The sequence below is a fragment of the Anopheles funestus genome, chromosome 3RL (assembly GCF_943734845.2).
Source record: "Anopheles funestus chromosome 3RL, idAnoFuneDA-416_04, whole genome shotgun sequence".
Lineage (NCBI taxonomy): Eukaryota > Metazoa > Arthropoda > Insecta > Diptera > Culicidae > Anopheles > Anopheles funestus.
Window position 1 is genome coordinate 34177429 of NC_064599.1, and position 12568 is coordinate 34189996.

Below are 12568 nucleotides of genomic sequence, written 5' to 3' on the forward strand. Positions count from 1 at the left end.
CCAATAAGTTGGTTTTTTTGGCTCGGTTAGAACGGCCTGGGCGTATCAAGACTTATTTTACCACATAGCAGGATAGTCGGTCCATGCTACGGGGAGACATTACTGATTAGTTATTGATTTATTAATTAACAAATCGGTCCAGTTGTTTAAATTTTATTTAATTTACAAATTTCTAATACCTTTTCAACACTTTGTCGACTCAAGAACAGAAATTGTTTTTTTACTGGTTTTCAGATACGATAAGTCGCAATATTTATGACAATTAGAACCGAAATGATGCTCTGTACATTGAATTTCCTACAGAAATGTTATGTTTGACAGATAAATAAATAAATATTGAAATTTGTTTGATTTGACATTGAGTACTAATTGACTGTTCAAGCGCCATCTACTTTTAAACCAAGGAAACTAATCGATAGCCGAAAGTATATAGATGTCGTTGAAATAATAAACCTTTCTTTGTTAATCTCGAAAAAAACGAAGGATGACAGCATAATTTATGTTTATTTTTACTTGTATCGAAAAAGCTATATTTTTTAACTTACTATTATTTATGGGGAAATCGATTAAAATAAAAATATTATCACGTGTGCTCAAATATTTAATTATTTTGAAATTAAATTTAATATTTTCTATTGAATCAGTTTTATGATAATTATCAAATTAGGCGACATGGCAGATCATTAAAAATTTTGAATAAGAATAAAAAAAAATCTCGAGATATTTATATCCCTTTTAATTAATACACCATATCACGATATATCCATATTCATATCATTAGAATACACTGAGGCGATCAGATACAATCAGCGATGAATAGAAAAATTAAAAATTTGCTCCCATTGTGATAACACTTGTTGCAGGCAACAACAAAAAATGAATAAGAAAAAAGCAAACGCCAACTTATCGATTGACTGACTTGATTTAAATAAATAGAATATCATCACCTGCGGCTATTGAGGCGAGACTTCCCCTGAGGCATTGCCGCACTGAGAGCAGGCACCCACAGCACAGCAGATAAATAAACAAAAGCTAATGAGTGGAATGGATTTATCTCCCGCGAGATGCATCCCGTGAGCAACACACCTTTGCAAGGGAACTGATCACACCTACGACGTGTTTTGTGAAGATGCGTTCAATTACGTCAAACGCTAAGCAACACACATAAATTAAACCATTGAGTGCGTTTGGCAATAGAAAACCTACGCCACGAAGCACCAGTTTTCCCTTGTGCTTGTCTGTCTGTACTGAAGTTATCAAATTAGTGAATAGATTACAATGAAACCTAGCGCGATACTAGAGGGTGTATAATAAATTCGCTTCAATACGATATGAAATTTAATTCAGTTTCGATGTGACTTCATCGTTTCACCAAACCAACAATTCATCTCGCGCGTTTGTGCGGCAATGCGCGAGGTAGATCGAAACGAGGATATAAAAATAAAGCGTAAACAACGATTGATTTCAAATCGATTTTGATATCGTTAGAATTTAAGGCAGTAAAAAACTCGCAAAAAAAAACTCACCCACAGGTCCATAAAAATACCGTGTCTGTTACCAATGTGGCTACATGCTTCAATTCATTTTTCATTCAACCTCAAGGTTCCGGATGTATTCTCTTCCTTGGAAATCGGTTTTCAATGGAGCTCTCTTTTTACCCTAATTATTTGCTCGTTCATCGGGAATTGTGGGATGAATCTGGAGCTCTATTTTCCCCTTCCAGCTGTGGAGTAAAACGGCAACGAAATAATTGCTTTTCACTTTCTTTAATTCCTCCTGTTGGTCATTGATTCAATCTGCCCGTGGCATTGGCTTTAAGCCGAACTTAGGGATAAACATTGATGGAGATTTAGAGCGAAAAGAAAAACACAGCCACACTATAGTGCCAGCAATGTTTGACCTCTTCGGATTTTGCCCTGGAAACAAGCTGCGAAAAAAAAATCTCAATTCTGTATTTTTACCGGAGCCGTTCCATTTCTAGCTCACCAACGAGATCGAGTCGAGAATCAGAAACTCCAAAATAGACAACCGTAACTATCTAAACAAAATGCTTCGATGGGAAGAAGCTTCGTTTGCCTACCGATGTGTGTAGCGCAATATCTACACATTGTACTGTGGTTTCAATGCTTCGACCTGGTTCGACGAAGAAATAGTAAACATTTTTACCCACACATTTGCAGGCGTAAGGTATGGAACAACGTCGTGACATCATGTCAGGGATGGGTAGTGATTTGCTCTTTGCAGTGATGGAATGAAGCGCCAGGGAACCAGGGACGGCTGCGAGTAATTGGACATGATTGTGCTAATAAATCATGCTAGCGAGAGGTATTGAAGGATAAAAGGTTGATAGAAATTGCAATAAAAAGCATGGAGAAATAGTTCGCTTTAAGGAGGAAATTTTATAAACTTTCAATCAAAGACACAATTTATCGAAAGTGAAAAGATAGTTTAAAAAATCATTTTTACTATTAAAAATTATTAACAACTATAAAAAGCAAATTTAATAAATGATTTAAAAATATATGAAATAATTAACATTTACATAAAGGTATAAAAGATAAGTAGTAAAAAATGTTTCCATAACATAGAAAATATCTAAATTAATATTAAAATTAAATATCACTTCAAATGCTCAAAACAACACGATAACGAGACAACATTTATCACTCCATCGTATCCGGAACACTAAACCAAATTTCATATGACCTACATCCGGCGACCGGGAACGGAAGTGTGCAAGCAAGGTTGAAGAAAAAATCAATAACCGATTTTCCCATCACCAAGAAAGGAGAACAGAATCAGCAAAAAAAAGAAAAAATAGAAAAGATATTTTGTTGCGCTTCTTCCATTCATACAGAAGCAGTTCAATGGAGACGCATGGTCATGGGTTCACATACGGTTAAATAAGTTGCGGAAATAGTTTATAAACAATGTGCCAAAAGGGAATTACATAAGCAAAAGCAACGAACCAAGGTTGTTTTCTTCTTTGACCGAATGCACCACATATCAAGTGAATATAGTCCGTTTGAAATTGCTGTTTAACATCTTTTGCCGCCTCGGGCAGCGCATCACGCCAAGGTACAGGATCGTGAATGCTAAAAGGTTTCAGTAAAACGATCAATTGAACATCAATTTCTTTTAATTGAGTGCGTCTGTGCGTTTGGCACGGAAGAGCTTCAATTGATGAGTACGTTCCACATGAAACCACGTATTAAATATCGTTCTAGAAACCAGATGAACTAGATAGAAACAAGGGTTCAATAACAGGCTAAATGTGCGAACTGTAATATAATAAAAAAAGATATACTTCTTCATAAAACTGTTCATCAACCTGTTAAGTCTTATTTAAAAAGGGCGAAAAAAATGAGAAATAAAACAAAGAGAATCAACATTTACATTTGCATTTTCTCCTTCATGATGAGCTTCTACTACCAGCACAAAATACAATGTGTTTCGAGGTATAAGGGAGCTAACATTAGTTGCAAAAAATAACATTGCTTGTACAACACCACCTCACTATGCGGCCCGATATGTTTCACAACCATTCAGCCTTTGCCTAATTGGCATTTCCGTATGGTTTCCCGTGCTTATTTCTACACGTTACGTTCAGCATTTTATCCTTGCTTCCGTCCATTATTTCACAAGCGTACACAGAACGACTAACCCAACATTGCACCACCGTTACCATGCTGTATGAAAGGTGGAGACGGCGTCAATACACAATACCGGCAAGGAATCGGTTGTTTGCAGCGCGGTCTGTTATATGAAGTGAAGATTATCTAATACTAGAAAAATACTTGCACACTCGTCGCACTTGTATTGTGCGCGTCGGATACGCTTTTTTACCGGGATGTGGTCGTTTGTCAGAATAAACCATAGTTCTGGAAGGACTGCAGCACTGCTGTTGAAATGATACTACAGCCCCGGCCCATATAGTGGAGTAAAAATAGACTTAAGTTGCTGGTAACAGTAGCCCTCTTTTGCAGAGTGGCTACATTCCCAGGGAACTTTGCATAGAACCAGCTGTCAAGTGCAAGATAACACACGTACACCAACTCCACCTCTTTTGTAGTGCATTGAACAGTGAGTAGGTTATATGGATATCCAGCAACTTTCAAAGAAATTCAGGAAATAGACGAGCCATATTAGAGCCTTATTAAAGTTGCATTTGTATTAGAAATAGCTGCATGAAGCATTATATGTAGAACCCATTTCAATATTTCAATATGCATTTCCAGAAGCTTCCAAAGAGTCTCAGGAAATAGACGAGCGTTTGTAGGAGAAATAGCTGTGAGAAGCTTTATAGAATTCATTTCAATAGCTAATTCTGACGTATCTCATGTGGAGAAAATCCACCACCAGAAAGAACCAACCAAGCGTTACCTAATCGACGACTTCCACCCTTTGGAGTGAGTAATTTCTCACCTCACGAAGTATGGAAAAGCTTACGCTTCACGCACAGACCATCAGCATCATCATCGTAAGGCATCCGTAGCCATTCCAGCCATGCCTTGCACAGGTCGAGCACGTAACTCTAAGCACGTTTACTCTGTACCAGACTACAAATGCGATCATTAGAGAACTTCGTTTCTCGTGCAGGCTGTACACGATACCGAGTTTCCTGTCACCGGGCATCAGACGGCATCAAAAACGTCAGCGTCAAAGTGGGTGTCTAACAGCAGGAAGTCACACACCAGAGACTGAGAAATACCGGATTTCAAATCACGCTTACGTGACCACAGCCGGGCAGAGGCCAGAGCTTATGGAAGACACTAAAAGGAAAAGAAAACGAACTTCCCACCGGGGGAAAACCCAGGACTGACTGACGGCTGACCGGTACTCATCCCTGGACTACGTGAAGCATTTAGACAGTTTCCAAGCTTTACTGTTATTACTTGGTCGGGCTTGGGGAGCCATAGCCATGTGGGGTCAGCTATCATTTGTTCACACAAATGCGATGTTATCACGTTTCTATTAGGCTGTGAATATGAACCTTTGGTGTGGGGTATAACACCGGAACAGTACACCGGCATACCATTACATGCGGTTTGGGTTAGCTACTCCCCATCAAAACCCACCACGGGGAACATGTTTCACATTCAGACTGTAAACCAACACCTTGCGTGTATTACAATCGCGTACGGTATTGTTTCTTTGATTGAGCAGAGAGAATGTAAGCGAGAGAGAGAGAGAGAGAGAGAGCTAGATATTAAACTGAACTATAAGAGAGACTGAAGGGAATGAATCGATCGAATTTTTATGCGTGGCCCTTTAAAGGTCTTCTGTGCACTTGAATATTAATTAGGTGTACGACGAGAAAGATAAATAATACAGCATTAAATTCGAAGTCAAGCACTTGCAAACAACAAATTGAACTTTCAATGCTTCCATTTTCGAGGATTAAAATGTTTAAGCTTTTATGGCTAGTTGTCTAGTAGCAACAATAAAAGCTAACCTAAACAAGTATTTTAAGATATGAAAATATCTCAATCAAAACATTGAGTCAAGTTGAATTGAATTAATTCTAAGAGGCTTTTAGTTCTCCTTTTTCCCATATAAATATTTAAACTTATGAGAATTTATAAAATACTAAATTAGAGGGTGTAATTATTTTCCATACAAAGTTGGCTTCCAATGTCCAAGATGGAATCTGTTGAATTATTACTGAATATCTTGGTTCATGGTTGTGAAAATACTTTTGAGCAACTTCAATATTTACATTTGTGAGAATTAAGCGAAACATTGAAGGCGTACACAACAACAAAAAATGTCTTGGGCTCTTCAACCTTAAACCAGCAAAGAGCGTTTGACGGGTTTTTGTGCCTCTGCAAACTCAAGACGTTTTGGGTCTTGGAGCTGGCGTTTCTGGCTTTCCTTGAATTTTCTTTCCCCGTAGCAGGATAGTGAGTCCTGATTAGAGAATTCCCGCTACTACATTGACTACCGGGCCGCCCTATTTAACGTAAATTAGTAACACCTAAATATTGTGTTTTTGCATGAATAGATTAAAGGCAGATGCTGACTCTGTCAGCATGTTCGAAGAACTTTTGTTTTCTGTTTGTATTTAAATTTAAGGTTGAGATCCCCGGAATATCAGATAAAAATTTCGATTTAATCAAGAGACTCAAACCCCAAGCAAAAACGCATAAGTTCAAAAATCGAATGTTGGTTTTCTCTATACAACGTTTTGCAAATTAGTGTCGGGAATTTCTCAGAAACCAGTGAAATCTGAGTAAAAGTAAACTTATTTAACTTATTCGTACTTGGCGCATTCTTTTTATTTTATAGGTTAAATATTGACAAGTTATCGGGCAAAAATCAATTTCAGCGACAGGAATGTGTGCATCTTCTCTTAATTCACTAGACATTAAAAAAGACAGGTTTAATCAGCCAGATAAAACCAAATCAAAATAATGTTCTACTAATGTACAAAGCAGTAATAGAAAATGTTCCAGTAAAGAGTACAAAAAATCATCTTTTTTATGTTTACTTCTATCATTACACATTATATTTAATAGTAGCGGATATTTGCATATAACTAAACTATACAAAATATCAAGCTATCGAATCTACAACAAAACGTAAATATATAATAAATTAATTTAAAATATCTTATATTTTTCAGGGCTTAAAATTTAATACATTATTCTTTAAAGATGTTTTACTCTCAGTCCACCAAACATTGGGAAATAAGGACATGTAGTGTACTTTCCAGTTTTTGCTAAATTTTTTTAACTTCAACTTTTCTTTTTTCTTTTCAACTTTCAGCAAACAGAATAGAATTCAACATAAAATATATTTACTTTACTTCAAGATCTTATAACGTAAATAACATTAGTACACTGAACGATTTCGTATCGGTATCGAACAAAATCAATTTATTATTGATTTACATTTGCATTTGGAATATATAAAAAATTAACATGCTTGCTAACATGTTTGTTTGTTAGCCCCAAATATCGACTTTACACAACACTAAAACATCTGTAGTATAAAGTAAAGCACTAAGTTTCTTTGCGCCTAACAGTTAGGCAATGCACGTTACATAAAATTAATGGCAGCTTATCACAGGATAAATTGTAAATCCTGACAGACGAACCTTTACCTTAAATGTACACACATTCTTAACGCACTAAAAACTTTCCCGCTCTCAGACATGGAAAAGAAGAACATTGTTGTTCTTGAGAAGTAAAAATAAAAATAAAAGATTGCTTCAAATTTCCCAACATGAAATTCTGCTCGACCTGCGTTGGGGTATTTTCTTTGAAGCTTTTAGCATTCAAACGATGCACGGTGAAAGCAAATTTACATTTTCCATTACGTGCCGAACATATTTCTTCACCGGGAACGGGAAGGATCTTTTCCAATCTGCACCACACAAGCGCTCATTTCCTTGCAAAAACAGCGTGTCTTCAATCTGTGTTTGATCGTTCGCTAAAGTTCCTGTACGTAAGTATATGTCTTTTGAACTTTCTTACAGAAATCAGCAGAAAACTGGGGCGTTTCCTTTTTGTGCCAAAGTTCGTTCTCAACTGCTTTTGGATTGGAAACAGCTTCACATGTTACCGGGTAATGGTTATGTTGATGATTATGCTTTTACTTTTACGCTTGTTTGAGAAGAAATATGCTCCAGCTAGCATTATCGTTCCAGCATCCGTTTGGACGAGCAAATTTTAATAAGCTTCCCATTTAGATAAATATTTTCATTTCCAAGTGTGCTGTAAAATCACTTCTACTTTAATTGCTTCGCTAAACAATCTCATTGTGCAAGTATTTATTTTCCAACCGAAATGTGAATCGTCAGCATGATTTATGCACTCTTGCTAAAAAAACATAATCTTCAACAGCTTCCGCGTATCTTTACCGTGCGGCTACTTAGAAAGCTCGTATTTATGGTTAGATAGACATAAGGCTGCTGTCACTGTGTGCAGGGAGATAGCACGGAACGATAAAACCTGCTTGATAGAAGGTATGTTATTATTTTACTATCTGTCAACACAACCAGACACGCAACACAATGCTGGAATTTATGAGCCGCACAGCAAACAGCCATCCATGCTTTACCCAGCCTGGACGGCGGAAGGCACATAAGAGTGTCCTCAATAAGCCCACTGCAAAGCAACTGATTTTTTATTCTTTCATCGACTTTAATAAATTGATCAACAACATTCTTTCCCCTGTTCCGCCTTATTATGGACGAACGATTCATCGCCTAGAAGGTATAATGTGATTAATTTACCACGTACCGAAAGGTGTCACCAGTGTCAGCATTTTACAACATTTTAATCCCACAGGGACAGACACCATTAATTATTTCCCAGCATACCAGTAGCAAACTTTGTTTGTTTAGCAAAGTTTAGAGAGAAAAAAACAACCAAGTTGTACAAATCGTTCAGCTGTATACTGCCATCGTTTGTCTAATGATAGAAAAGTTATTGCCATTGACTGGGCGGGGTTTTTCTGGGTCTCATCCGATACGTGACCCTTTTTTTGCTGACGTCCAATTACAAATTTATAATGATTTGTGTTCATACTGTTTCGTAATGTTTGCCACGCATTTTACAATTGCCACTGCGTAGTTGTGAATGAAACATAGGGGAGGAGACGGATTATCCCATTCGGAAGCTTTTACTGCCAGACGTTTGTCGTCGGTACAATATTTTTCTACTGCCAACGGTTGAGAACGGTAAACGAGATAATGCTGAAAGACTAACTAAAAAGCTATTTAACAGTCGTATCTTCTTTATCGATACGAAGTCCCTTGAGGTTGTGTTGCGGGTGCTCAATTACCCAAAAAGGGCAATTAATTAATTGGGGTTTTATAAAGGAGTTTTATTATTGGCGGGATTTAGGGGATTGCATACACACCTATAAACAATTATTATCGTAAATCTAAATATGCAAAAATAATAACAAAAACAGCTAGCGAGTTTGGCTTATTTAAATGAAAAAAAATGAGTTCCTCTCGAAACATGTGATTGAAACTAATAAAAATATTTCGCAATGCTTTTTGCTAACATAATGAAATTTATGATTAGTAAGAGAATCAAAATCTGGACCGTCCCTTCGTAGCAAGGACTGACTGTTCGGCTACGTGGTAAAACAAGTCTAGTAAGCTAGATCGACCGGCGTGACCTTAGAGATGGTTAAGCCTTGAAGAAGAAGAAGAAGAATAAAAAATTGGAAGTTAAAGTAAAAACAAGATAACATTGTAGAAACATTTTGGAAAAACCATTAAAAGAGCTCTGCACGAAAATTAGACGCGAGTGGATTTTTCTTAGACTTATTGGAATTCCAATACGTTAAGAACTTTGGCGACCAGACTAATAGGTTGTTAAAGCGAAGCCAATTATCTACTCGAGAGACCTTAAATCACGATAAATAATAATTGAATTATCCCAATGGTATTTTCGCCCTTCTCAGGAATATAAAAGGTGGGACATAATAGTTATAATTACCTTTAAAGGTTTTTTTTTTTTGGTTTCTAATTCTTATCTCGGAGTTTTTATCTAATCCCTAGCAAAATTTAATTTAGAGTTTCTCAAAAGAAACTATGAAGGATGAAGAAACATGTTTGGTCTGGTAATTGCGCGTCCTGATGATGATCAAATTTTAAAAGACCTCAGACCTGACTGAGATATGGGATGGATGTGTTCCCCAGTACGACCGAAACAAACAATTGACAGACGACGACTCTTAACCTTGAGCGGTTTCTCATACTCCAACAAATCAATCAAGATCTCAAGACAGTTGTACTACGACTGCTGGAGACCTAAGTTTGTATTACAATATACAAACTTCTTTATCTTTTTGTACTTCAATATTCACATTAAAGAACTCTTTTCCAACCGGTTTTTAAATTTCGTTTTTCGTAGATAATAAGCTCGTACGATACACTTCTCATCTTACGGCTGGTTCTCATGGCAATTGGCGCTACACAAAATAAAACCGCTCGAATTGCTGCTTATCGGTGAACACAAATAAACAAATAACCCGAGCCGAAACCTACGCAACTGGGACAGGCAGCATCGTTAGATTCTCCAGGTTCCAGATCGAAGTGCAAAAAAAAAACGCACAGAGAAGTAAATTGAATTTTGAAAATATGGAGGCGGTTTTGGCGGTTTGGAGGAAGAATTTCTTCCACCATTCGGTGGTTTTACTTTTCCATTTTCAAGATGAACGAAAAACAAGGTGTTACACGATCGCTGAAACCGTGTAACCTTGAGGGGGAAAGACCAATTTATGTGCAGAAAAAGTTCATTTTATTCTCCCCACCGATTCCCATCGGGTGATCTTTTTATTTTTCAAATTTCAATCCAACAACTGGGATGCAAACCCGGAACGCATACTGGTGGATCGCCGGGTGGATTGCTTTTCATTTGCGGCACCAAAAATTCTATCGAACGTCGGATCTGGTTCAACCTTTGAACATACCCTCGGCCACTAGAGTTCCATTTGCTTGGTGAATTTAAACAAAACATGAACAAACAAACATGTGAACACGTACCGTACTCCATCCCACAACCGATGGCCGATGGTGCTGCAGATGTTGCCAATCGTAACACGAACTTTCGACTTTGAACCATGCGTCGGCGGGCAGAAAAAAAGGAATCTTGGAAACATTGGAGAAACATATCTTTTCATGTAAATTTACAACAGGTTGGCAGGATGGTTAGCATGTTATTTAAGAAAAAAAACTACTGCAGGTGCTTTACGGGTGTCGTTTGAAGAAGGGAAAAGAACGACTTGAAAGAAAATCCACCTGGTGAATTTTCAATTGTTTCCACACATTTTCGTACCATGTGTTGTGGAGCTCGTTTAACATGTCAGAGCTTAAACATTATTTGCCGTACGCAGAATCTTGACTATCCAGCAGCCAAGACATCTTGAGGTTGCAATTCAAGACCTCTTGAACCACAGGAGAAGAAGTATTTAAAAATTTAAATAACAGCAATGGAAAGAGGTATAATAACTTTCTTTTAGAGAAAATATCCTAAGCGTTTTCCAACAAATGTGAGGATCAATGTGTTGCAAACAGCAAAAGGCATTAAATATGACAAGGAGATTTCATTGGAGATATACACTCCAACAATCTAAAACAGGACATTTTCGGCATTAACGTTAAAGGTTTCCAATCAAATTAAAAGGTTTCCATCAAACGCAGCAAAGATAATTGAATTTTTCAAAACTGCTTTAAATTTATACATAAAACTAAGAAAATTGTTACGAAATTATTCATCAGCTAATCAATCTTTTTCAGACACGGGGTAGGATCCAAATCCTCTTGAATGGTCAAATAGCCTCTCCTAACCAACTCCTGTACCGTCACGTCCTCGTCGTGCCTATTCCAAACTTGGATAAACGGACTAGACCCAACCCCTTGAGTGAGTGGTGATGCAGGACAAAACAAGAAGAAGGAAAGCAACCCGACTTTAAGTCGAACTACCGCGGGGCCCTCCAGGGTACTTGGGGATGAGGAGGATGAGGTAACTACGGACTATGGAAAGCTGTCCTATAATTTTCAAAACTAATCAAAATTGCAAGCAAGCTTTCAAACAAACTTAAATGAAGAGTTTTTAATAGTGTTAACAGTCATAGCACTTTACTTCTGCGGATTAGTAAAAAATTGAAGCAAAACTCAACTTCAAGAAGAGCCGCATGCAATTCAATAAGTTTCCATTATTCATTCACCTCAACATCGGTGCTATAATAAGTCTGAAAAAACGACAGACATCATGCTGTGCTGCGGTTTAATTATGCATTTTAATTACTTTCCATGATGGGTTGAATGCGGACAAACAATTGCACAAGATTGCAACATTCTTTCCGCTTTTTTGAGAGAAATGAAACAAATGTGGTTGGTTCATTTTAATTGTTATCGTGTATAAAAAATACCTTAAATTTAACCTAGTTATACTTAATAATCCTTAGAGTAACTGAATATAATTATAAATTTTATATAAAATACCAAATAATGTTTAAAAAAATCACATAAATCAATATGTATTAAAAATACAATTGTACAATTAATTTAATAATACAGAAATACCCTAGTACACCTCACTAAACATACAAAAACGTCAGTATTTATATACTTAAAAACGTACAACTATCTCGTAAAAATAGAGATTCGTATGTTATCGAAAAAAGTTGATTTTCTCTATCCTGCCTCCTGTGAGAATCGAACTCACGACCGCTGGTTTACAAGACCAGCGCTCTGCCTACTGAGCTAAAGAGGCTCTGATGACAGCGCCGCATTTTGAAGCCATCTGATTCAACTCACCTCATAAATACTCCAGCAACAGCTGTTCAATTTTTGGAACTTTCAGTAAAATTGTACCGATTGTTCATCACCGTGCTCTGCTCTACTTTATCATCTACAGCCATTGCACGCACACACAAATCACATCTACAAATGGTAAGGCACATCGATTTAAACTTTTTTTCCAAAAATTTAAAATTCAACTAAGTGCTTTCCAAACTATTGCGATGGTAGAACGGTAGACGCATACGAAACTTGCCCAACCGAGACCGGCTAGAATTCCCCTACGCCATCTATCATCTGTTG

General features: G+C 37.0%; 1 protein-coding gene and 1 non-coding gene across 14 annotated transcripts in view; both read right to left on the reverse strand.

Annotated features, from left to right (window-relative positions):
* LOC125771665 (inositol 1,4,5-trisphosphate receptor) overlaps positions 1-12568 on the reverse strand; it is a 35859-nt gene that overhangs the window by 16891 nt on the left and 6400 nt on the right. The window lies entirely within an intron of this gene.
* On the reverse strand, positions 12167-12239 carry Trnat-ugu (transfer RNA threonine (anticodon UGU)). The gene has a single exon. It is a non-coding gene; the product is annotated as a tRNA-Thr (tRNA).